Source organism: Emys orbicularis, chromosome 5 (genome assembly GCF_028017835.1).
Source record: "Emys orbicularis isolate rEmyOrb1 chromosome 5, rEmyOrb1.hap1, whole genome shotgun sequence".
Lineage (NCBI taxonomy): Eukaryota > Metazoa > Chordata > Testudines > Emydidae > Emys > Emys orbicularis.
Genome location: NC_088687.1, coordinates 100,657,092 through 100,684,814, shown reverse-complemented (window position 1 = coordinate 100,684,814; position 27,723 = coordinate 100,657,092).

The window sequence follows — 27,723 nt, the reverse complement described above, 5'->3', positions numbered from 1 at the left end:
GAGACTAAACTTTCCCTTCCCACCCCCTTTACCTTAGCTGCCTATGCAAGGGTTAAGTAGCCTGATGTATTTAAACAAAGCACAAAACCTGTTTATAATAAATGCAATCAGCCAACAGAAATCTAATTCAGTACTTGTGACTAAACAAACTGGAACAGGAAGCACACATCAGAAATTTATAAAAAGTACTAATTCCTGCTTGCATTGTCATGCAACTGAAAAATGTTTCTACTTCTCTTTAGAGTCTTTTGTTCAATGGCAATTCACTTTTGTGTGTGAAAAGTTTAATACTCTGATGTTTAATCATTTGCACGCAAACACTTGACAGAACAATATTTGCTTTTTGTACAGAATACTATGGAATCTTTTCATTATTTTTCCTGCTTTGGGGAAGGGATGTTTCTCTAGCTAGGGTTTATTTTCAAATTACTTTTTGTAACTTATGAGAGTTGTACATGGTACCTTTACTGTATAATACTTGCACACAATAAGAACTCAAACAGGAGAATAATGAAGGGTCATAAAAAATAAATGTTTAAGGTAGATAGCATTGAGGGTTAAAGCTACTGTTGACAATATTCTGCAACTATATTTGTAAATTATTATAAAATGCTGACAGCTTTATCACCTGGGAAGATACTAAACCTGCAATGTTTTGCAGCATTCTGTCCCTTAAGACTAAGTTTCTCTGTTAAATTTTTATGTAAGCAAAAGTTACATTGACTCTTACTGAGTTTTGCTTGAATAAGAACTTCAGGATTGGGCCCGTATTACTATAATAAAACCAAACAGCCACATACTGAGGCTACGTCTACACTAGCACTTATGTTGGCAAAACTTTTGTCACTCAGGGGTGTGAAAAAAAACACCCCTGAGCAACATAAGTTTTGCCAGCATAAGCACTCGTGTGCACAGCACTGTCTGTGGGAGACTCTCTCCTGCAGACACAGCTACCGCTGCTCATTGAGCTGTTTTTATTATGTCAACGAGAGAGTTCTCTCCCATCGGCATAACACAGCTACATGAGCACTTTAACAGCAGCACAGCTGTATTGGTACAGCTGTGCCACTGTAAGCTTGTAGGTGTAGACATGGCCTAAAATTTGAAGTCATGGAATGAGCGCCTAATGAATGAATCTCATGCACTTGCTCAGTGCATAGTTTCAATGTTCCTAATTTTTATGTAATCAAAACCATTTCCCCACCAACCAATCAAATACACTATTCCTCAAAGAAGTCTATAGTTATGCCAAAGGTTAGTTTAAACTTCAGCTGTTTTTTGCTGTAGCTCTGCTCAAATAGACTAGTGTTAGAATTTTTGTTAAGCAAGAAGTGTACTTTTTCCACTGCACCATAACTCAAAAATGGATAAAGGGATTAGCTCAAATTTTCCAAAAATGCATCTTGAGGAAGAACGCAAATATAGGAAATTTTGACCCCAAAGGTTGTGAATGTTTTTGAAAGTCACAAGTATTATTGAGCAAATAATGGGAGAAAAAAATTGTCCACAAGCATTTATTTTAATTAAAATGTGAATGTTATTGAACTGTATTTACAACCATTTCACATGAACATTTGGGCAGCTGAGCACCGATAGAATAAATATTCTTGCAAAGGAAATTTTGAGACTTTTGCAAAGCAAATTTTGAGGGTTTTGCAAGCGTATATTCACAAATTTGATACTAGGTGGGTGAAGGCCACATCCTGAAGTCCTTGCTCTCTATTCAGCATACCATAGAAGACTCAGATGATAATAAGGACTTGAGAAAAACCTTACTGACCCCATTAACTTAAGGCTCGGCCCTAAGTAATTAAAATTGGATGAAAGTATCCCTGGAGATTTATGATCAAATATCATAAATACAGAACGTTATTGGATTTTTAAAGATATAACACAAAACAATTTATCCAAGACACTAATGCCCAACCTGGAATAATAGTCTCTTTTTCTCTCCCTATATGTTTAGTCAATCCAACTGTAAGTAGCTCTTTAAGTGCTGAGCAAAAAGTGATCCGGCGTAGGAATGTAAATGAGATGTGCTGTAATTTGCTGCAATACCCATCACTCTGTCCGGTTAAATGAGCCAAGTGCATTCAGAACTGTGTAGTAGTGAGCACAGGTTTCCTGTTCCCTTGCCAAGCCATGGTAGGGTTTCTAACTAAAAGAAAAGAATTTAATGAGTTCACAGCAAAGTGAATTAAGTTAAGTGTAGCATGATTAGACTATGAACGCTAATCTTAAAAGCAAAAGCACTTGATTGAGGAAGGTGCCCTTCAAAGCTGATTCTGCCAATTGTAACTGAAAATTCTGGCCAGATACTTACATGCTTTATCTTAACAGTTATGGGATTTCCTGCTGAAATATCATAGAATCAGAAATGTAGGTCTGGAAGGGATCTTGAAGCCACCAAGTCCAGCCCCCTGTGCTGAGGCAGGACCAAGGAAACCTAGAGACCATCCCTGACAGTTGTTTGTCCAACCTGTTCTTAAAAACATCCAGTGACGGGGATTCCACAACCTCCCTTGGAAGCCTATTCCTGTGCTTAATGAGCCTTAAAGTTAGATAGTTTTTCGTAATAGCTAACCTAAATCTCCCTTGCTGCAGATTAAGCCCATTATTTCTTGTCCTATCTACAGTGGACATGGAGAACAATTGATCACAGTCCTCTTTATAACAGCCCTGAACATATTTGAAAACTGTTATCAGGTCCCCCCTGAGTTTTTTCTCAAGACTAAACATGCCCAGTTTTTTTAACCTTTCCTCCTAGTTCAGGTTTTCTAAACCTCTTATCATTTTTGTTGCTCTCCTCTGAACTCTCTCCAGTTTGTCCACCTCTTTTCTAAAGTGTGGCAACCACAATTGCACGCATGACTCCAGCTGGGGCCTCACCAGTGCCGAGTTCAGTGGGAAAGTTACCACCCTTGTCCAACAAACAACACTCCTGTTAATACACCCCAGAATTATATTAAACTCGTTTGTTACTACATCACACTGACTCATATTCAATTTCTGATCAATTATAACCCCCAGATCTTTTTAGCAGTACTACCACCTACCCAGTTATTCCCCATTTTGTGGTTGTGCATTTGATTTTTCCTTCCTAAGTGAAGTACTTTGCACTTGTCTTCATTGAATTTCATCTTGTTAATTTCAAACCAATTTTCCAGTTTGTCAAGGTCACTTTAAATTCTAATTCTGTCTTCCAAAGTGCTTGCATCCCCTCCCAGCTTGGTGTCATCGGCAAATTTTATAAGCATACTCTCCACTCTGTTATCCAAGTAATTCATGAAAACATTGAATAGTCCTGGACCCAGGACTGACTGCTGCAGGACCCCACTAGATGCACCCTCCCAGTTTGACAGCGAACCATTGATAACTGCTTTTTGAATATGGTCTTTCAACCAGTTGTGTACCCATCCTATAGTAATTGCATCTAGACCACATTTCCCTAGTTTGCTTATGAGAACGTCATTGGGGACTGCGTCAAAAGCTTTACTTACACATCTACTGCTTCCCCTTATCCACTAGGCTAGCAATCCTGTCAAAGAGGGAAATTAGGTTGGATTGGCCTGATTTGTTCTTAACAAATCCATGCTGGCTATTCTTTATAATCCTATTATCCTCTAGGTACTTACAGATTGATTGTTTAATCATTTGTTGTAGTATCTTTCCACGTATCAAATTTAGGGTGACTGGTCTATAATTACCTGGGTCCTCTTTGTTCCCCCCCTTTAAAGATAGGTACTAGGCTTGCCCTTTTCCAGTCCTCACCTGTTCTCCATGCGTTCTCAAAGATAATTGCTAACGGTTCCAAGATTGCTGCAGCTAGTTCCTTAAGTACCCTAGGATGAATTTCCTCAGGCCTTGCCAACTTGAATACATCCAGTTTATCAGAATATTCTTTAACCTGCTCTTTCCTTATTTTGGCTTGTGTTCCTTTCCCTTTGCTGTTAATATTAATTGTGTTTGAGCATCTGGTCACCCACTAACCTTTTTAGTGAAGAGGGAAGCAAAGTAGTCATTAAATACCTCAGCCTTCTTGATATCAGTTATTAGATCTCCTTCCCTGCTAAGCAGAGGACCTACACTTTCCTTCGTCTTTCTCTAGCTCCTAATGTATTTAAAGAAACTCTTCTTATTCCCTTTTCTGTCCCTTGTTAGGTCCAACTGATTTTGTGCCTTGCCTTTCTGATTTTATCTCTACATGCTTGTGCTATTCTTTTGTCCTCCTCCTTAGTAATTCGTCCATTTTTGCACTTTTTGTAGGATTTTTATTTTTCAGGCCATTCTTCTTCTTAGCATATGTGAAACGTGCCTCAGGTGGCTCGTGGCCAGGATTCATCACCCAATTTGGTCCACTGGTTGGTTCATTAGCTTCCTCAGCCTGGGCTGGGTACTGACAGGGAATGCGACACGAACGCTGATCCGATCATTAAAGAGCTCCTGGTGGAGTCATATTGGACTCTTACTATTCTTCCTGTCTTTCTTTGGCACCAGGATAGTTTGCATTTGTGCCTTTAATATAGTCTCCTTGAAAAATTGCCAGCTCTCCTGAACTCCATAGATTTTCTTCCCATGGGACCTTACCTACCAGTTCTCTGAGTTTATAAAGTCTGCTTTTTTGAAGTCAATTGTCCTTATTCTGCTGTTTTCACTCCTTCCTTTCCTTAGAATCAGGAAATCATTCATTTTATGATCAATTTAATCCTAACTGCTGTCCACCTTCAGATTCACTATTAATTTCTCCCTGTTGGACCTAAGAGATTCAGATAGCTTAGTGATGTGTATGGTGTAAAAATGTAGCTAGAGACAAGTGATGTACGTTGCTGGCAAAACCAATGAAATTAACATATTCAGCAATGCCTAACTTTTCACAAACTTTCAATAATGAGTCATAAGGAACTGGACATTTTCTGATTGGAAGCCTATAGATAAAATCATAATGTGTTTCTAGGGGTTGTACCATATAGAGAACAAACATCTTTACCTATAATATCAGGGAAAAGCACCAGTTATTGTAATTCCTAATTAGCCACCTTCTCCCCATAGTCCACTTTACTCAGATAATGGAAATTGATCAAAACTTGGGCCTGATCTACACTAGGAAATTAGGTCGGTATAACTATGTTGCTCAGGGGTGTGAAAAATCCACCTCCCTGAGTGACTCAATTAAACCGAACTAACTCCCAGTGTAGACAGTGCTAGGTCGATGGGAGAATTCTTCTGTAGATCTACTATTGCCTTGCAGGGAGGTGGATTGCCTATGCCAATGGACAAACACCTCCCACTGGAGTTGATAGTGTTTTCACTGAAGCGCTACAGTGGTGCCGCTGCAGCATTTTAAGTGTAGACCAGCCCTTAGCTTAGGACATAGTGCCTCCTGCCAGCAAAACTGACTTAGAAACATCCCAGGTCAATGAAATATTCCAGCCAGGACCATGATATCATAATAATTATAAGAAAAACCTCCTTCCAAATAACAAAATGCAGCAACATAACCTAGTGGATGGTGTCACAGACTGTAGAGAGGAACTCGCACAAAAATATTTTACAGGCAGGGAAAAAATCGTGTCTCTTTTCTATGTTCATACGAGAACACATCTCATTGCATAAGCTATAGGAGAAGTCTCATGTAATAGCCACAGTTGTAGGGGGCAAGATGAGAGGATCATAAAATCTGATACTTCTCTCCCCCTTCTCTTGTGTCAGTGACACTGAGGTTTCTCACTGACCAGTTTTCTGTGTTCACACCACTAAAACTCGCATCCAGGCCCTTCTTATCTCCCATCTTGAGTATTTGCAACATCCTCCTCTATGGCCTTCCTCATACTCCCCTCGCTTCCCTCAGGCCCGTTCAAAATGCTGTTGCTAAGATAATCTTCCTGGCCTTTTCTGACAATGTCACTTCCCTCTGTGAGACCCTCCACAGGCCCTCCTTTCTCCACTGGATTAAGTTAAGGCTTCCCAAGGCCTTTCACCTCTTAGCCTCTGCGTACTTATCCACTCTTGCATTTATTACATTGCCCCCGCCTCCTTGGTTCCACCTATAATGCCAACCCCAATCACTCCTTTGTCCACTTCTTTCACAAGTGCCTTCGCACTTTCTTCCATGCTGCTCTTTATATATACACAACACCCTCTCTAAACTTGTATGTAAATAAAACTGCTACTGTGTCCTCCTTAAATCACTCCTTAAGATCAATTTCTACCATGGTACACATGGGAAACTGCCAACATAGTCTTAGGCCCTAATAGCCATCTACCTGATATCTATTTTGTTTTTTTAATCTGATCGCTTACTTAAAAATATTAAATTACTTCATCCCATCTAGCTATGCACATAACTAATCTATACAGCCTCCTGTGTCCTATTGTCAGTAACCTAATCCTCCCTCCCTCAATCCTTCCAATTGTTTATTCTCCCAGATGGTTCCTTAGCTGTAATGCTTTACAGTAGCTGACATACTAAGCAATATTGAATGGTATAGCTTATTAATGCTTCAACATCCTATTCCCCTCCCTTCTTCTTGCGGTGACTCTCTCTTCAGTCTCTATAGCCTGATTCTCCACTGCTTTGCATCTTGTGTGGTCAGTTACTCCTGTGCAAAGTGGGCATAAAATACTACTCTTCTTATTTGGTAGGTTTTACATCTACTTTGTACAGGAGTAACTGCCTACACAAGATGGAAGCACTTAGATTTCATAGACAGTATGTAGGGTGACCAGACAGCAAGTGTGAAAAATCGGGACAGGGGAGGGGAGTAATAGGAGCCTATATAAGAGAAAGACCCCAGAATCGGGACTGTCCCTATAAAATCAGGACATCTGGTCACCTTAACAGTATGTGCTTTGGGGTAAGGACCGTGGGCTGAAAGAAGCTGACTTAGCCTTGCTAGAGATTCTCCAGTATAGGGGCTTTCTCTGGGTTGTGTAAATTTGATGTAGCCAGTTGGAGTACACTGTGCTTCTGCAACCTTAGCTAGCACACAGTGCCTTTGGAGCTACTGTAGCCAGAGGGGAAAAATATCCCAATGCTGCTCTACACTAAGCCTATGCAACAAGCTGCTTTGTGGCTCTTCCACTTACGCTGGTCTCAGGAGAGTACTGAGCCTCTGTTTTCATATGGGCCTGGATATCACCAAGCACATTCAGGGTCAAAATACTAACTATAAATAATAATATTGCTAAACTCCTATGCACACTGCTGGATTCTCCCACACAGAAGATATGGCTTTCTTGTTCCTGAAACTGATAGTCCTGTAATAAAATGAGGATCTGAAAATGATAGAATAAAAGGCACTGAATCTAGAACTGGACATATCCCTGTTACATTTCCCAGAAGAAAACAGAGTGGTTCCTTCATATTTGGGACATTATAGATTCAACAAGCCCCTTCTAAAGACCAGGTTGCACATATTGCTAAAGTCTGATCACTCTTGCACAGAGTAGAAACTGCAGCAGGTGAAACCAGGAGCTGGGTCAAATCATAAGACAGTGTGGTTAGACTTAACCATGGCAGGGTGACTGAGTACTGGTCTGATAATTACTCCAAAGTCATTCTGCTTGAAGGGAAGTGAAACAGAGGAAAAGTGCAGCAGAAGCATTTTCAGAAGGAAATTGTCAGCGTTCGTGCTGAAGCAGTCTCCAAGACCATGGGAAACCAGCTCTAGTAGAGTTTAGTTGCCAGTCATCTATACGTTCATAATTAATCCATTTAAAAATTAGAAGGATCAGGGGAGACTCTGCCCTAAAAATTCATGTAAAAATTCCAGTCTTTAAGTACAAAAACATGTGAAAGACTCTGGGTCTGTGAGGCCTCATAAACACAGACTCAGATCTCACATTTGTGTGTGTGCGTGAGAGAGAGAGAGACATGGACTCTGAGATCTCGTGTGTGTGTGTGTGTGTACATGCATGCGCTAGAGACTTGTGGCTGTTTGGTGGAAAATATGTAAAGCTGGTGGCCTGATGAATATAATCTACCACAGCAGCAGAATTCCCCTGGCAGTTTAAAGCATGGAGCATGAGAGCCCACAAAGCAAAGGAAATAAGAGCAGAAAGTGGGCCACTTGCTGCTGTGTGGCTGTGTCAGGGAGACTATCTGGGGCTGGTATCCCTGCCCTTTTATACTCTTTCTTGTTATTAAAAGTAAATCTATGGCCCAAGGAGGAGTCCTAATCCCAGATAATAGCACATCCCTATCTGACAGGGGTCATGTGCGGATAAGCACCTCAAGATTGTGAGGCACTCAGATACGGTAATGGGGGTCATATAAGTACATCAAATACTGGGATGATGTACAGGGAGAAAGAGGTAAATTTGGCCACCTCAGATGGAACTGGCCTATCACTTCTGAAGTCACATCCCACAGTATTCTAGGGACCAATCAGTGTCCACCATCAGTCAGAAGATCCTAAAATCCAGGTTACGTGACTTGACTAAGCAGTAGCAAAAGCCTGACAGTATAAGGGCCTCTAGCTCTGATCATAATGAAGATGTGCCAAAATCTAACAGTGATAGTGATGTGAAGTAGGAAAGGACTAGATGGCACTTGCTAATACAAGTTGAAATTACAGGAGGTCACAATGGGGATTGAAGAAGTAATTGAATGCAATAAAATGCTCACCCAAATTGCTGATAAATAAATACAGTAGGCTGCCTCATAGGACAGCTTGCAGACTTGCACCTGTTTTCCTATTTTCTTTGAAATGAAAATGAATCTTCATAATGATTCAGGGCAGGTATTATTTTCATCCCCTACTTTTCAGATAGTGCATTAGAAGCCACCAGGAGAACTGGAATTGCGATGTCTCAAATCAGACACGGTGTAGTTAAAAACATTATGACTATGTGTCTAGCCAACCTGAGACCTAGATAGTATGGTCAGTTCTGGTAGGAAACACTGCAAAAATGTTTTAAGTACAGTTTTGATTTGTCTCCCCCTGCTGGTAGAAAGGCTTAATCAACTTGTCCAAGACCGGAATAGAAAGCTGAAATGTTTGGTTTTTATAATTCCAGAAAAAGAACTAGTAGAGCAAATCTTTTACAATTACACACAAAGACATAATGTTGGTGATAAAAATACATGAACAGGATATTCTGTGTCCCGTGACCTTGTATTGTAAGAGGAAAACAAATTAATCATCTGTAGAAGTATACACCAACTCCAGAATTCCTTAAAGTGGCTGTGAATATTCACAACAGCTGATTGAACGATACAAACAGAATTTTGTGCATATCAAAGCACAAGTTCAGTTCCATATTATTTGTGAGGTCCTATTATTACTTAGTTATGAGCATTTTGATGACTGCTTTTTTTTTTTGGTCCCTTCCAACTACATTCAGAAATTTGGACTGGATGATTCAAGAGATTAATTAAATCTTTACTTTCTATGAATTTATTAAAAATATGCAATACTAAAATCTGATCACCCAGCAAACTTGAAAGCTACAGGTTCCTATGCATGTATATATAAAAGTAAAATACAGTGTGTATGTGCACATTATATTTATACCCACAAACTTTCACACAAGCATATAGTTTTAAGCTTCTTTATTCTTATATTCTAATTCTTTGTTTCATTAGGAAATTATAAATAGGGGTAATTAGGGGTGGGTGAATTGATTCAGACAGAATAAGAACCAGCCCAAAACATGGCTATGACCTCAGATCACAGAAAAAGCAAGCTGTATCTAAGGGTTGGAAAAGCTTGTTAACTTTTTGTAAATGTTCATATTGGTTTAACTTTCATACTTCCGGGTTTTGATCAGGACATGTGATATTGAAATAGTGTGAAAAAGCCAATTCTTGTGTTGTATTTCTACCACAGTCCAAGACAGTCTTTTTTTTTTATTCTGTGTTTGTACAGCACCTAGCACAGTGGGGTCTTGACCCATAATGAGACATTATTGCAACACAAATAATAATAATAATAATAAAGCATCAAACCTTTTTACAACCCAGCTGCAGAAAAACCTGTCACAAGATTTTTAGTCGAAAGAAGTTGGGATATTATAAGCTCAGATAATGAGCTCTAAATTGACAAGGTGCAATGGGTGAAATGAGACAAACAAATGGGGAGTGGGTGGATAAGACAACAGAAAAGTGATTAAGTTATGATACATTACGCAAATGTCTCAGCTCCCGACCTAGCCAGCCAGGTGGACTTGTAAAAGAGAGGGTTCCAGTTGTACAGGGCTACATGGAGAGAGACAGAAATGAGAAGGACACAAAGACAACAGTTAGTTGTGCAGCTTAGGTGGACTGAAGGGGTGTGGAAGGAGGCAAAAGAAAGGAGTAGGGGGCAAAGTTATGAGGGCTTTGAAAGTGAGGACAAGGAACTTACATTTGACGTGGGAGGCTAAGGGAAACCAGTACTAACTCACCTGCACTTGTATTCACTGAGCTTTCTGGATTAGTTCTTTTATCTTACAAATTTAGTCCCTCTATAAGGAAAAAAATATAGACGGGAAGCAACCACACCAGTTTAGATATTGCAGGTATAGCTCTTGTCAGAATAACCACTAGATATGCACTCCATTTATTTAGCATTTCAGATACAAATTCAAAAGTAGGAATTACTCTGTAATGACCAGCTTTGCCAACTTTTTTTCTGAGACATACTGTCACAAAACTCTAAAACATTTGATGAATCTCAGATTATGTTATGCTATTTCATGGCAGCACCCAGTGAATTAAGGCAAATTAGACACCGATGATGCAGGCTTGAGGACTCCACAATCCTGTGCCATCCTGTTTCCACGAAGACAAAGTTTATGTGAATTTTATAGGCCTTAATTTTTTTATTACTGTTAACATAGTAGTGGATTATTAATAACAACTTTAAAGCCAAGACTTCAACTTGCATTTTAAATTATTTTAAACAATAAAGATTCTGAAAGGAATACCTTAAGTTGTGACACAAAAGTACTTTCCTTCTTGCCAATACCTGAACTGGCTTTCTTGTAAGTAGTGCTTCCTGTCTGAATGGCAAGGGCTGCTGTTTCTGCAGGGATGGGTTTTCTTTTTCTCCAAACTCCATTACCATTTTCCCCCCATTATTTTATCTGTATCTTCTCTTTCACCCTCCCTTTCCTAACTCACGTTGTCTCTCTTCTCTCCTTGACCCTCTCTCTCCTTTGCTTACCCCAAGTCTCTACACATTCTGGGAGGTTTAGAAAAGAAATGTCTAAAATTTAAAGGTAGCAAGATGGAAACTGACTTATGGCTGATGTTGGGCTCTCATTCTGTATATGTCACAAATAATGCCATTTTTAGCAGAGAGGTTGCTATTAGCAGAAAGCCTTGTAATCATAATTTCAATTTAAAGTGTGTTTCTAACTGAAAAATGACTTAGGGTAATATTTTCAAGAGTTCTTAAATCACTTCTGAAATTTTACCCTAAGTAAAAATGGAATGGTAGGGCTCTGTCTATAGTCTTATGTTAAGCCTTGGCTAAGCTCCTCCTTATGGATGGTCACTGTCTGTGTTCAACCCAAAGCTTGGATCCCATGTGCTTTTAAGCTTAATGAGTCTGAGCCCTGGCTAGAGATTGACTATGTCTTTGGATGGTAGTCTCCCTTTAGATTTGGACAAAAAAGCTCAGTTGTGCCCCACCTGGACTTGGGCAAAATGACAGCTGGTCTTGACACCTGTACTGTATTGTTTAAGTGTCAATGACTGGGCTATCAGTACCCCATTGTCTGCTTTCCTGCAGATGTGCAAGCTCCACAGGACTAAGTTAATCCTGTGCATCGATGTAGCAGACATCATGACAGTAATCAAATAGAGATACATATGATATTCATAAATATAATATAAATATTGTCCAGGTTCTTCACATATTTTTTATAATCTCTATTTACAGACTAAAGGATTTATTGTTTCTAACTTCCAGCCCTGAAAACTCAACCTGGGATCTGGAAGTCAAGCTGGGCTTTTTCCTGCTCATGTAATAAAGGTTCGGCAGGCCAAATGATATCCTCAGTGCTTTCAATGGAGGTTGCACAGGAGTAACTAATAAGTTCTTAAGCAACCGTTGATGTACAGGAAGGAATAGAATCCAGTTCACTGCCCCTTACCTATGTTTGCTCTACAGAGCTCATAGGAGTAAAAGCAATTAACACTTACTTTAATTACTGAAGTCAGGAGATATGACTCTAAATACAAAGGCAGCCATTTTTAATTTAGTCACTTTTTATATTAGGGCCATACTTTTTGGTAGCTGGACTGGGAGCAACACAAAACATCTCCATGCAGAAGTCAGCCAGAATTCCTGCGGAGTTTCCGCTGTGTGCGGTTCTTCCAAACATAACTTCTGCCTCAGAGCCACAAACTGACTACTCGCAAATAGTCAACCAAATCAGACAAGATCCGAGAGCAACAGCCATTTTAGAACTTCTCCCAGAGAAGAGGATTAACTGGCTACCAATTTAACTACACAATCTGTTCTGGCACAGAGTGTGCAACATCATCACAAAAATTATAGGAACTGCGTTTGTGCAAAAGCCAAATGAAAACATTGGAATGTGAGCACCATATTAAGTGCTGCTAAGGAACATCGCTTCTATAGAAAATTCTGAGTCACCTATAAGTGGGGTTTAAATTTCCACACTAATAAGAGTCACAGACAGTGGAGGCTAAGAACAGCAACAGCTAAGTTATGAGTTGTCCAGTGCAGGCAGTAAAAGCACTTTTTGAATGGTCCCCGGGGCTGAATATGTAAGAGAGTAAAGTCTGATTTGGGAAACGCTAGGGAGGATACCAAATGACTGAAGGAGTGTCCTTATAAATGTAAGAGTCTTAGTGAGTGAAAAGGGGAAAGGAAGGAAAATGAAGTGGCTTATTCAGCTTGTTCTCTCATTTTGGATAAGAAAAATATGTTTTTTTTCACCTTGTCAGCAAAAGAGCTTCCTGGTTATCCTGCTCTCTTCACAGCTTTTTTCAGCTACGGCTGCTTTTTAAAAAAAGGAATACAAGCTTGCAAGAGAAATATTTAAGCATCTGTCTCTCCAGGTTTGTATGCTGACCCTGTCGCTATAGTACCAGAGTGCCTTCAAGAACAGCTGCTCTTTCTGTGCCAGGAGTGAATTCCACCTACAGAAAGCCTGAATATTCTATGTAGATGTTGTGTACAGAGGGAAGGGAATTGAAATCCACCCTCCAACCAGAGGCCAGGGCCTGGAGCTGCTACACAGCTGCTCCATGTCGGTTGCATAGTACTAGGGACACTAGAGCTACAAAACACTAAGCTTGTAGCTCCTCTTCCTGCCTGCTACCATTGTGACCTTCTGTGCTGGTGTGTGGGGTTGGTACAAAGGCCTTTTGTGCAGTACATAGGAGATGGACGCTCACAGCTACTCTGTTTGCTGCTCGGCTCCCCTCTCCCCCGTGGCCATGCTCCTCCCCTCTATGGTTGAAGTGGTGCAGAGTGGCCTTGCACTGGCCCTCTGCAACACAGATTAATTTCAACAAGCCACTCTTCCCAAGGGATGTTCTGTTATTTATGAATCAGACTTTGTGTGTAGTTGCCTGACTTTCTTCCTATGTTTGTTCTCATTTCAGGTGTTGGTAGGAGGCCTGGAATGTTTTACTTTCCCACCTGAGTAGGCTGACAAATGGCCTTGTGAAATTGGTAACTTTTATAGCTAGTTCAAATTTTGATATACTCTTTTACAGAGTTAACCATCCCAACAGCTTCAATGCAAGCCATTTTCAGAGACATTCGCCTATAGCTTGCAAGTTTCAGAAATAGTAAAAATCCAAAGGACTAGACAGCACCGGGTTGTCTTTCTTCTCAGGGCTGCTGATTCACTGAAAGTCATTGTCATCTTCTGGCTGTAGTGCGTTGGTCAGATCAGTCCAGTTCCAAGTGTAGATGTGACCCCATCACATGTAGCTAGCTCCCTTAGCAGCAGCATCAACAATTGGACCCAGGATTGCATTCACACAGAGCCTGAACTAAATTCTCGCACTTAGGCTGTGTCTACACTGACAATTTTCAGAAATTGGAGCAACTGCAAATAGCATGCAGAGTGAGCAACCTAGATGACAATAGTAAAAACGCTGGCGGTGGAACTACTCTGGCATTTCCACCTTTGCGAGTGGAATTGCAGTCGTGCCAGACTGATGACGGGAGAAAACGGTCAGTGCAGAAAACCCTTTGGAGGTGGTTCCTCCAGGTTAAGCTGAAGGCTCAATAGTAAGGACACTGTGGTGTACTGTCCTGTGGATAACTTTGGTCTCTAGCACTGCACTGAACTGAATTTTAATAACTGGGAAGAGGGGAAAGAAAGGGTGCCCCAGAGGAAGGAAGAGTTAAGGGTGATGATAGGTGGATAGTGAGAGTTTTGTTAGGGTCATGGTTTAAACTGAATGATCAGTATCTTTCAATAATATATCATTTTAATGTTAACTTCTCCAGCTGTAAGGGATCTTGTTGTGTGAAGCCATCACTAAGTGACATTATTGAGTGACACAGAAAGTAGGGGAAGCTACACTGTTTTAGCTTGTTTTGGCTTTCTTGGTAGATACATATCATCTGAGTGCTGTCATGGGAATTTGTCCTGTAAAATCACCCCCAGCTATTTCTCTTTTGAAAACCATGAGCAGTGTAATAACAACTCTCAAACTTAACCCATAACAGAAACATGCAATCTGACTACTGAAAAAAAATATTACTTCCTCCCGTTCTGTTCTTCTCTAGTCCAGTCTGTACATTTGGTACAGCTGAGCATTACATTCTCACATCACATAGCTGGTGTGAACCAACTGGGTTTTAAACTCATTATCTCTGCATGAAACAGAGAAAATATTTCTCCAAGTAAACCAATCAGCATGGGAGGACTGAGGAAGGATCTGACAAATGACTTTCTCAGGGTCTGCCTTTATTGTTTCTGAAATATAAAGCAAAAAATAATACACCTAAAACATTTCACAAGTAGGCAATATATTGAATAAGGCATGTATTCAAATTAAATATTTTGTTTCATAAGACAAACTGTTTTTTTTAAAATGTACTAAATCATTTTAAAACATTTTCCTGATAATGCTATTAACCACATTTATCATATATCAACTTTTATTTGAAATTTAGTTGCCTAAACTGAGAAATTGAGTTTCACAACTTTACTTAACTGCATGAAAAATGAACCCAAGAAACTACAGTAGAAATAAGTGCAAACATAGTACAGTTTGGTCACTTCTGGCCCATACTCTGCACTGGGATACATTTATTTGCACTGTTAGGCAAAGCAAAGTGAACAAATCCCACACAAATGGATAGCAGAGAAGTCCACTTGCGGAGGGGAACTTCCTGTTGGCATAAAGCTGGGGGAGCTAGCAGAGGGGCATAAGGGATGTGCAAGGGGGTGAGAGGGTGTGGCAGGACAGGTGGGCTGAGGATGTGGTGGAGCAAAGCAGACTACATCCATTTTCCACTAGCATACGGTCCCTGAGCAAGGTTAAAAGCAGCGGTAAAACATTCAGATACAGCTTCCATTGTTGCTATCCTGGTGGTGAATTACAGGTCCCATTTATCAGTGTAAATAAGATTCTGAAGGAGAGAGAAGATTGAAGGATCTCCTTCGCTTTCTCCTGCTTTAGGTGCCTGACGGGGCTGTAGAACGCAAAGGGTATGTCTACACAGTGAAGAAAAACCTGCAGCTGGCCCATGCCAGCCAAGTTGGGCTTGCGGGGCTTGGGCTGCAGGGCTGTTTCATTGCTGTGTAGACTTCCAGGCTCAGGCTGGAGCCCACACTGTAGGATCCTGAGAGGTGGGAGGTCCGCTAGCTGCAGGTCCACGCTCCTGACAATGCCTCCTCTTGTGAGAGTGCGTCCCAAGGGCCCTAGGGCCAGGCTTGTCAGGATAGGTTTCATGCATCTCCTACTGCAGGTAGGATGTGAATATTTTCTACTGGTTCCCAGGATCATTCATCGTGACTGTAACCCCGCCCCCAGTCCACTATGTACACATACAAGATGAGGGGTTCTAAACCCAGAAGACTTAGAAACTCCTGCCACAAACGGGAGACAAACAGAGCCTGGTCTGACACGATACACACTGGCAATCTGTGAAAACAAAAACATTCTCTAAGACAAGGTGAGCCATTTCCGTGGTAGTAGGGACAGTGCAGCACAGGACAAGGTGTGCCATCTTGATGAAAAGTTTGACTTAGATTGCTGTGCCCCTGAGAGTGTGGCAGCTACACGATGAAGTCCCTGGTCACAGTGACCTATGGCTGAGATGGAACAGGCAGGGGCTGGAGACGCCACGTGATTTCAAGCATGGGTTCTTGGTTTGAGAACAAAGATTGCAGAATCTCATATAGTTCTTGACAGACATGTGTAGGCCAAGCCACCAGAAAGTCCTTGACACCAGGCCTTCAAGTGGCTGAAGTGACCAGCTAGTGGTGTATCATGGCATAACTTGAGGATCTGACACCTGAGGTGGCCCTCCAGGACATAAATATGGCCTCCTGTAATCTGAACTTGGCCACAGATTGGGTACTGGCACCAGCCAAGGCCTGGCATATCCAACTGGCGCAATGTTGAGCAACAAGGAATGGATGTGTGACATCAGATTGCTGTCTATTGTCCTGTTTAAAAAATTGGATGCGTTAAGACTAATGGATGGAGATTCCCTGCCAGAGTCAATGTACTCATCCTTATAGGACAGGGTATTGGCCTTTCCATTTCTTGCCCTGGGTGATAGGTGACTGGGCAAAGAGGGACCAGCAGATCTGGCACTGGTTAAGGTGCCTGGCTGTCTGGAGGTATTTCCAGTTCTCGTGAACTGTAAGGACCTGGACTGGGAACCTGGCCCTTTCTAGGAGATGGTGCTACATTGATGGTTAACAGCTCCTTGTCCTACATATTATATTTCCTCTTCACCTGGGTTAGCTTGTGTAAGTAGAAGGCACAGGGGTGCAGTCAGCCATGGGGGCCTGCTGGCTGGGACAACACCATGCTCAGAGCTAAGTTTGACATGTTGGCCTCTACTGTAAATGGTTTTGTGGGGTCCAGTGGGTCAGGATGTGCACCCTGATGAATCTCTCTTTTAGTTGCTCGAAGGCAGATTCGGCTTCCAGTGACCAGGTGAACCAGGCTCCCTTAGGCAGCAGGGCAGTCATAGGGGTAGTAAATTAGAAAACCCCTTGATAAATCACCTAGAAAAACTGGTGAAACCCAGGAATCGCTATGCCCTATGGATGTTCCTTTAGTGCGGCCCAGTAAGATATGACTGCCATCTTGCCTGGGGCCATGGTTAGCCCTTTGAGAGAGATGATATACTCAAGGAATTCAATTATATCTCTGTTGAACTTGCACTACTCAGATTTAACATACAGATGATCTGACAGAGTCTCCCTAGGATGCTGCATACATGATCATGAAGAGCTTGGTCTTCTGAAAGGTGAGAATATCATCAAGGTAGATAATTAGAAAATAGTCTAGCATGTCCCCTGAAGATGCCATTGATGAAGTGCTGGAAGGTCGCTGGGGCATAACTAGCATAACTAGATATTTGAAATGTCCGTAATGGATACAGAAGGTCTCCCTTCCTAATCTGCACCAGGTTATAAACTGTGCAGTTGTCTAACTTTATGAAGACCTTGGCAGAGTGTAGTTATTCACAAAGCTTGTTGATAAGGGGCAGGGGATACCAGTTCCAGATGGTAACCTTGTTTAGCACCCTGTTGTCTACACAGGGCCGCAGAGATCTGTCCTTCTTTACAAAGTAGATCAGTGGCCCAGATGAAGATATGGATGGATGAATGAAACCCCTTTGATGGTTCTCATGAAGGTAGCTCCAGAGAGCCTGTAGTTCAGGCTCTGAGAGGGAGTAGATGTGACTGAAAGGAATCTCTGCTTCCGGGTGAAGGTCAATGAGGCAGTCGTAACTGTGATGAGGTGGCAAAGTGTCTATATTCTTCTTATTGAACATGTTGATGTCCTGGTATTCTAGGGTTACCATACGTCCGGTTTTTCCCGGACATGTCCGGCTTTTCGGCAATCAAACCCCCGTCCGGGGGGAATTGCCAAAAAGCCGAACATGTCCGGGAAAAATGCCGGCCGGGCACTTCCCCTCCCGCGGCTGCTCTGCTCCTCCCCTGACCCTTCGGCTCTGTTTAAGAGCTGAGCCGCCCGAGCGCTATGGGCTTCAGGCAGACCCCTGGCCTCCGGACCCCAGCTGCCGGCCGGGCACTTCCCCTCCCAGGCTCCGGCGGCGCAGGGTCTGGAGGCATGGGGGCTGCCCGAAGCCGGTAGCGCTCGGGCAGCTCGGCTCTTAAACAGAGCCGAAGAGTCAAGGGAGGAGCAGAGCCTCCGGCCGTGGCGGCTCTGCTCCTCCCCTGACTCTTCGGCTCTGTTTAAGAGCCGAGCGGTACGGGCTTCGGGCAGCCCCCATGCCTCCGGACCCTGCGCCGCCGGAGCCCGGGAGGGGAAGTGCCCGGCCGGGGGCGCAGGGTCCGGAGGCATGGGGGCTGCCCGAAGCCCGAGCGCTACCGGCTTCGCGGTTTGCCGGGCAGCCTCCAGACCCTGCGCCCCTGGCTGGGCGCTTCCCCTCCCGGGCTCCGCTGCGCTGGGGAAGCGCCGGCCGGGGGCGCAGGGTCTGGGGGCTGCCTGGCAAACCGTGAAGCCGGTAGCACTCGGGCAGCCCTTTTCGCGTGGCTGGGAGTGCGAGGGAGGAGGGGGCGGAGTTAGGGCGGAGTTGGGGCGGGGAAGGGGCGGAGTTGGGGCGGGGCCGGGGTGGGAAATGGGCGGGACCAGAGCCCCGTGGAGGGTCCTCTTTTTTTATTTGTTAAATATGGTAACCCTAGGTATTTGCAGGTGTTGCAGAAGAGATAGGAGAAAATGCAGATTACCTGCAAAATAACAGCCTCGGTCTTGGATTCTCCGAGGAGGCAAACTGAGCTGCAGAGGGCTTATGACGTGACTAGGTTTGGGGAGACAAGGCTGCCGACAGTGCAAGGAGATGATATGTATTGCACTGGCCTGCTAACAGATATGCAGAAAGTGGGTGGCAAACCAGGTCAAGCTGAGGATAACTGGGAAGTGTGGGGTTTGGATGAGCCTGAAATGGAGGATTTCTTGATGACCCTGGAGGGTGGTGACCTCCAAAGAGACAGTCTGGTGGGTAACTGGGCCCAATAAGAGGAGCGACCCATCAATAGACTCCACCAAGTCTGGAAAGCTTTTATGCTGGACAAGGATCATATGTGCTTGCACAAATCCAAGTCCATGAAATTACCAGAGTCATCTGAATTCATCAGCACTTCCAGGTGGTGGGAGAGAGCTCTCCCAGCACTGTAATAAAACCACCTCTGCGAGGGGAATAGCTACCAGCGCTAGGAGCGCTGTAGCACTATCTACACTGCCACTTTACAGCACTGAAACTTGCATCTCTCAGGCGGGTGTTTTTTCACACTCCTGAGCAAAGAAAGTTTCAGTGCTGTAAGTGGCAGTGTAGACAAGGCCTAAGTGTGTAACAGACCTTGTAACACAGGATAAACACTACTGCTGCTGTTTACCTTCCTAACATTGAAGTATCATAGTTCTGTTTTCTTGTATAGTGCAATATGAACTTTACCTGACTGCATCTGAACTTGAATTGAACCTGAATATTGATTCATTTTAGCCTGCATACATAGTTATATAAAAAAAAATGTTAGCCTGCAGTCGCCACATTACCTACTGTTTTAAGGGGATAGAATGAAAGTCTATCTTTCAGTAAAGAAAGCGGCTGCCCCAAAGATCTGTCCTTTATGTGGCAATTTTTTCTCGGTTTTCATTCTAAAATAGGTTGGGTTTGGGGGGGGGGGGGACTTGCTAATGAGCACTTGAGGATTTGATTTAGCTTCTTGGAATGGCTGCCACTTGCTGTTAGAATGTTAATCTGTCTAAACCCCCATTCAGCTCCACTTGTTTGGAAGTCAATCACCAGGAGTCTGCATTTCAAAGAGATGCCAGTTAATGCAGTCACAACAGAAGAGATGTTTTGGGACAACTCCCACAGCTCAGGGTAATCAGAAACCCAGGCCATTAGTCAGTAAACAGGTTTGTGTTGGTTTCTAAGAATGAACAAAAACTGGAGTAATCAAGACTGGGAGCAAATGCCAGGAAGTCAGGGGACTGCTTAACTGCAAACTTATTATAAATCATGAAAGGGGTTCTACATTTGCATACTGCACTCACTTTGCATAGCCTCCTCCAGGGACTAGTCCTTAGAGTAATGACACAGTGGCAAGGTCAGTGTAGATGTGCTAGGGTGGTGGAGACAGATGGGACTTTAGGGTGTCAGGGGCAACTGATGGATATTATTTGGCTTTTCAGAATTAGACAGCTGATTTCTTTTGCAGTCTGCTGGCAGTTTCCTAGCCCTTGCTTAGCGGAGTAGACAACACGGTGTGTTATTGCTTGCTAATGATAGATGTTTTAATGATAAAAACCCTTGCTAATGATAGTCTCAGAAGCCTTCTGTGATACCGGAGGCAGTATACATGGACAGTGAACTGTACCTATATAACACTTTGGTCATCCGATAACGCTGTTTGTAATGGCTATTTTTTAGCTTCCTTTGCATGTTCAAAAAACCCAGAGCCAGCAGATATGCTGTCTATAACCCCAAGTAGCAGCCAGTGTTTGAAAGGGCCAGAAAGAAGTGAAGTGCTCCACTATGCTTGGCCCTGTAGGAGGGAACAGAGGGAATAGTTACAGAGGGACCCTTTAACTATGAGAACAACAAGGAGTCTGGTGGCACCTTAGAGACTAACAGATTTAGTCTTTAAGGTGCCACCAGACTCCTTGTTGTTTTTGTAGATACAGACTAACACGGCTACCCCCTGATACTTTAACTATGAGAGTTACTCCTAGGCATGGTTACGCAACCATTACGTGAGCTTTCTGTGTTTAGCCAAGGGCATGTTTATACTGCCATATTAACCCTGCCACACCTCCAGCAATTAGGTGGATATCAAATGCACCTACTCCAGTGATTAATGGCAAACTGCAAATTACTCCCTCCAGGATTATTGAGGGTGAGGGGAAAGGGATACAAACATACAACTTTCCTATCTGAATATACATTTGCTTTTAGAAAAAAAGTGTTCTTCTCAATTCTATGGTAACCAGCTGCATGTCAACCAAAGGAGGGGGAGTTGAGAGGGAGATTCCTGAGGAGACTACAAGGAGCTACCCCTAACGGTTCTCAAATTGTGTGCTGGGACCCCAAAGTGGGTCGTGACCCCAAAATGGGGTTGCCAGGACTGGTGTTAGACTTGTTTAGGGTGACCAGATGTCCTGATAAAATCGGGACCGTCCTGATTTTGAGCTGTTTGTCCCGATATTTTGTCCTGATATTTTGCGCTGGCTTTTTTTTTTTTTTTCTTTCTCTCTCGGCTGGCCGGCAGCACTCAGCTTTTTTTTTTTTTTTTTGCCCTCCCCCCCGGTGTTCCGATATTTTCTTCATCTCATCTGGTCACCCTAGACTTGTTGGGGCCCAGGGCCAAAGCCTGAGCTCCGTCGTCCAGGACCAAAGCCAAAAGCCAAGCCCCACTGTCCGGGGCAGTGGGGCTCAGGTTACAGACCCCTGACCCAAGGGCTTCAGCCACTCCCCCACACCCAGGGCAGTGGGGCTTGGGCAGGCTCAGGCTTTGGTCCCCCTCCTGGGGTCGTGCAGTAATTTTTGTTTTCAGAAGGGGGTCGCAGTGCAATGAAGTTTGACAACCGCTGCAGTGCTAAAGCAATTCAATAGGAGAGCTGTTCTCCTATGTCTGATGTAGAGAGGCAGATTATTTGTGACCTCAGAGTGGAAGCTGGGAACTTTTTGAGTTCTGATCCTGGCTCTGCCTCCTACAAACTATGGGTATGTCTACACTACCCGCTGGATCGGCAGGCAGCAATCAATCCAGTAGAGTCGACGGGGGAGTGGCAGCAATCGACTCACCGCTGTGAAGACTCCACGGTAAGTCAATCTAAGTACGTTGACTTCAGCTACGTTGTTCACATAGCTGAAGTTGCGTAACTTAGATTGATCCCTTCCCCTAGTGTAGACCAGGGCTATGTGACACTGGGCAAGTCACTAAACCTATCACAGATTCTCTATCTGTAAAATGAGCATAATAGAATTTATGTGAAGTTAATCTGGCAGTGCTGTAGAATGTTTAGTGTGTGGCATGGCATCTTTACAATATCCAAGAATGCACTTTCATAAGTAATCTTTTGGTTTGGATTCTGAACTGGTAAAGCCAGCATGGGGCTAAAATCTGTCTTTGGTGGAGGGTGCTGCCCAAGCTCAGAAAGTTTCAGCACAGGAGCCATTTCAAGAAGATGTGAGTGTTCAGGTCCATTTTAAGGATTGAACCTGGATCTAATATTGGAATACCCATTTGTCCTAACACTAAGGGCTGGTCTACACTGGGAGGGTGTCGATGTAAGATACGCAACTTCAGCTACGGGAATAGCGTAGCTGAAGTCGACGTATCTTAGTTCGACTTACCTCCCGTCCTCACGGCCTGGGATCGACGGCCGCGGTTCCCCCGTCAACTCCGCTACCGCCGCTCGCCCTGGTGGAGTTCCGGAGTCGACGGGAGTGCGTTCGGGGATCGATATATCGCGTCTAGACAAGACGCGATAGATCGATCGTTACCCGCCGATCCGGTGGGTAGTCTGGACGTACCTTAAGAGATAAGAGCCAAAGGCTCTTGCAGGGGATTGAAGAGAAGCTCCTGAAGAGACTGTGGTAAGAATTTCTCTTAGCGTATTATTAATTATTACAATATCACCTACAAGTCTCAAACAGGTTGGGAAACCATTGTGCTAGGTGCTTGTGAAGGAGGAGGGACTCACTGCTAGATCACCTCCTTGTGGACAGAAATGCATAGCTGCTTTCTCCCTCTCTGGCATCCTTGCCGACAGCTGCTTTGGTCCTCTGATGGTCCCCCTCGTCCCATGACTTTGTCTCTCTGGCCAGGTCGAAATTTAAGTCTACCCCATCCAGAGTAACCAGGCTTGGGAGAAGGGGTGGGGTGGGGCTTTGGGCAGAGCAGGGGCAGGAAGGGGTGGGGGTGGGAGTTTGGAGAAAGGGGTCAGGTGGGGGCGGGGCCTGGGGCGGAGCATCCCCTGGGCCCGGAGGAAGCTGGCACTTGTGAAGTTTATAACAGCCCCCTTCTGCTCTCAACTTCCTCTGTTTATAGTCCTCTCTCTGCTCCTCCTCAGCTGGGCTTCATCCTCAGTCAAATCATTCTTATGCTCTCCCTCTAGGTGCAACATGGTATGTAAAATGGTCACTCAGGCCCACATTAACCCTTTTGGAGCCTGTGTGGGGTACACACCCCATCACAGTGTTGTATAGACACAAGGAGCTTACAATCTAAATAACAAAACATACCTGGTGGGCGAAAGTAAAAATGGGCGAGGGGTGGGAAGTTGGGCTGGGGTAACAATGATACAAGCATGGTAGTGCCCAAAGGACGTGTAAGGCCTGAGCCCCCATTGGGCCAAGTAATTCCTAATTTCAAGCATGATGCACAAGTGTGTGTAACAAACAGTAGGAGACAAGTGAGCAGGAAGGATGAGAAATAATAGTAATATCATTGCACAGTTACATAGCCTAACATTGTGCAACTGGTGGTTCCTAGATGGTGGTTCCAAATCATTTACAAACAGGGGCGGCTCCAGGCACCAGCGCACCAAGCGCATGCCTGGGGCGGCAAGCCATGGGGGGCGGCCTGCGGCTTCGATGGCAATTCGGCGGCGGGTCCGCCGAAGGTGCAGGACCGGCGGACCTCCTGCAGGCATGCCGCCGAATCTGCGTTACCAGCGGACCGCCCGCAGGCATGCCACCGAATCCGCGTTACCAGCAGACCGCCCGCAGGCATGCCGCCGAAGGCTGCCTCACTGCGGTGCTTGGGGCAGCAAAATACATAGAGCCGCCCCTGTTTACAAAGCACAATATAAATAAAGATCAGCAATCTCCACTGGCCCTACACCTATGTTTATACTACTGCAGCTCCTAGAGCACCATCTGAGCTCAGGGCCATGTTGTACATACACATAGTGAGAGAGTCCCAGCCCTGAAGAACTTACAATCTAAATTGACAAGACAGACACAAGAATTAAGAGATGAAGAACTGAGGCTATGTCTACACTGGCAACTGAACGACAAAACTTTTGTCTTTCAGAAGTGTTATAAAAACATCCCCCAAAAGACAAAAGTTTTGCCGACGACAAGCACTGGTGTGAACAACTCTTTGTTGGCCAGAGCGCTCTCCTGCCAACAACGCTAACGCTGCTTGTTGAGGGTGGAAGTTTTTTGTCGGCAGACAAACAGCGGCTACACTGTTTTAGCAACATGGCTGTAGCAACACAGCCCCTTCGCCAAAAGCTGCATAGTGTAGTGTGACAAAGTTCCTCCTCTATCTTGGTGGGTCCTGCGCTTATTGGCGGATTTTCTTGCCTCTGAAATTCACCATGTGGGTTGGGGAACAGCCCAGAGATCTTCCCCTCTGGAAGAACCCACAGTCCAGGTCAATTGGGAGGTTTGGGGGGAACCCGGGCCCGCCCTCTACTCCAGGTTCCAGCCCAGGGCCCTGTGGACTGCAGCTGTATATAGTGCCTCCTGTAACAGCTGCATGACAGCTACAACTCCCTGGGCTACTTCCCCATGGCCTCCTCCAAACACCTTCCTTATTCTCACCACAGGACCTTCCTCCTGGTGTCTGATAACGCTTGTACTCCTCAGTCCTCCAGCAGCACACCCTCACCCTCTCAGCTCCTTGCGCCTCTTGCTCCCAGCTCCTCACACTCGCACCACAAACTGAAGTGAGCTCCTTTTAAAACCCAGGTGACCTGATTAGCCTGCCTTAATTGATTCTAGCAGCTTCTTCTTAATTGGCTCCAGGTGTCCTAATTAGCCTGCCTGCCTTAACTGGTTCTAGCAGGTTCCTGATTACTCTAGTGCAGCCCCTGCTCTGGTCACTCAGGGAACAGAAAACTACTCATCCAGTGACCAGTATATTTGCCCTCTACCAGACTCCTGTACCCCACTGGTCTGGGTCTGTCACAGTAGACATAGCCTGAGTCAGAGAAACTCAGGCCATGTCTACACTACAGACCTTACAATGGCACAGCTGTACCGGTGCAGCTGTGCCACTTTCAGATCTCCCATTTAGCCACTCTATGCCGACAGGAGAGAGCTCTATCATCGACATAATTAAACCACCCCCAATGAGTGGCGGTAGCTATGTTGGCAGGAGATCGTCTCCCACCGGTGCTTCTGTTGGTGTAACTTATGTCGCTCAGAAGGGTGTTTTTTTCACATATCTGAGTGACATAAGTTATACTGACAAAAGTGTGAGTGTAGACAAAGCCTAAGTGACTTATTCAAGGGAATCTTTGGCAGAATTGAACCTAGATTTCCCAAATCCAGTACCTTAAGCACAAAACTACTCGTCCTCTTGAGCCTTTTTCAGCCATTCTCTGTCCCAAAGCAAATACACCACTGGAGAAGAGCACTTGGAAGATGAAAAGTGCCACATGTTAATATTACATTTAATTTCTAGAGTAAAAAGTGTGAGTTTAGAGCCAAACAGTTGTTCCAGCAGAAAGGAACTGTTACCAAATGTATGTGAAATGACAAGTCCCTTTGAAGTCCCTATAACCAGCAGCGACCTGATCGGATTGAGACTGTCAAGGAAAGCAGCCAACAAATGTCCTTCTTGTCCAGGGTGTTGCCAGGATTGTTCCAGGAGCAAGACATTTCCAGGAATGAGGTTTTGTTGGAAATAGAAAGAGTATAGACTGCAGCCACTAAGCTTAGCTAATGTGGTTTGTTGCTTTGCTTTGTGATGCTGAAAATCTGTTCTTTGTAATGTTACGCTCACATTCATATGCTATGGCAAAGAACATGGTTTTGACACGCGAGACAAATGAGTGCCGAGTCTATTTTTTATATTGATGTTTTGTGAAAGGAGAGAGAGACTGTAGTCATATCAACAAATATACATAAAACCCCTCTTTATTCAAGGTAATGTGATTTGAATTATAGTGTCATGCAAGGATAAAGCCAGAGACTTAAGGAAGCATTGTGATTCTAAGCTGCTGTAGCCAGGCACACATTTATGTCTGGAGAAATTACTCTTTGGACTGACATTTCTCATCATGTTTATTCTCAGCTAACAGGCAGTTTAAAAAGAGTTTATCAATTTCTGTTTGACTTGAGTTTTCTGAAGATGAAAATGTTTTTTGCCAGTTAAGAAATATTCAGATGGCACAGTAGCCAACAGATCTGTGGCTATACAGTTCCACCCAAAGCCTCTCTGTGCAGTGAGCCCCTGGCTGGCTTCTGAGGTGTGCAGGAGACATGGACCCTCTGTGCAGCATTTTAAAATCATCTCCCCAACCAATGAAATAGAACAACATTAGTTCACTGCAGGCAGGCCCTCCGCAGCTGAGGAAGGATAATTAAAAAATAGATATATTTCATGCTGCTTCAAACTTGCCATGGATTTAGTATGCAATGAGAATCAGGCATGTATAAAGAAATTTTGTTTGCAAGTGCTTGATAGTAGCATCCTGTCTGTTGTAGCCAGGTCCTGCAAATATTAAAACTTCTTTTAGCAAAGGAATTTAATGTTTTAAAAAATTGATAAATTTGATTGCCTCCAAATTTCACCATTGGCCCCATCATATATAATGGGCAAAACCAAACCACCAGATCCATACACCTCTATTCTTCAGTGATGCAAAGTATAGACAGATCATAGCAGGTCAGGTCCATCAAAAATAACTTCTGTTAGCCAAAGTAAAAATGAGTCCTACATTTCTACATCTACAAGAAGTCTTACCTTCAGCCTCTTTAAAGAGCCTGATTCAAAGCACATCAATGGAAAGACCCAATTCGCATTGGGTAAGGCCCAGAGACTCCTGGATCATTTGGTGTCTTTTCAGTCTCTCTCAGGAATTTACAGTGGGGCACCCTTTATTCTTTCAAGTTGTCTCAAAAAGGAGAAATTTAAACTGCAGCTCTCTTAGACTATCCAGGATGTACCCAATTTTTAGGAGTTCAGTCAATCATAAATTTGGTCTTTCAGTATTTGTGCATTACAGCAAAACCTTGTTTAACTGAACTCCAATTAACTGAGAAATAATAGTTTTCTGTGAATGATAGCTGTCAATGACTTGGTTTAAGCTGTAAGCTGATCTGGAATTTATTTAATAAAATTTCTATTTGCAGAAAACTGCTGGGTAAGCCTACTTATTTGTTTAATACCACCCTATAGCTAAAATCACAATAATAATGCAGAGTTGTTCATATGTGCAACTATGAAGATTTACAAAAAGAATTGTACCAGTTTGAAACTGGGGTAAACAGCACTGGTACAAGTCTCACTTTGCACAAGTGCACTACAGCCACACTAGTGGTTTGTACTAGCTTAGCAGCACCAGGGCTAAAACCCCAGTGCCCTGACAGTCATCATGTCCTGTAATCTGCTCCCTGCACTCCTTGTACCACCCCTGTCTCAATTGCCTGGGAGAACAGACAGGCTTTGCAATATTCCTGAGAGTCAAGATGCTGGGACTCTATTGATCAATGGGGAAAGAGTGTTCCAAAGCTCCAGTTTACTGAAGATGTCCCACTAGGGTGATCAGATGTCCCAATTTTGTAGGGACGGTCCTGATATTTGGGGCTTTTTCTTATATAGGCTCCTATTACCCCCCACCCCCCG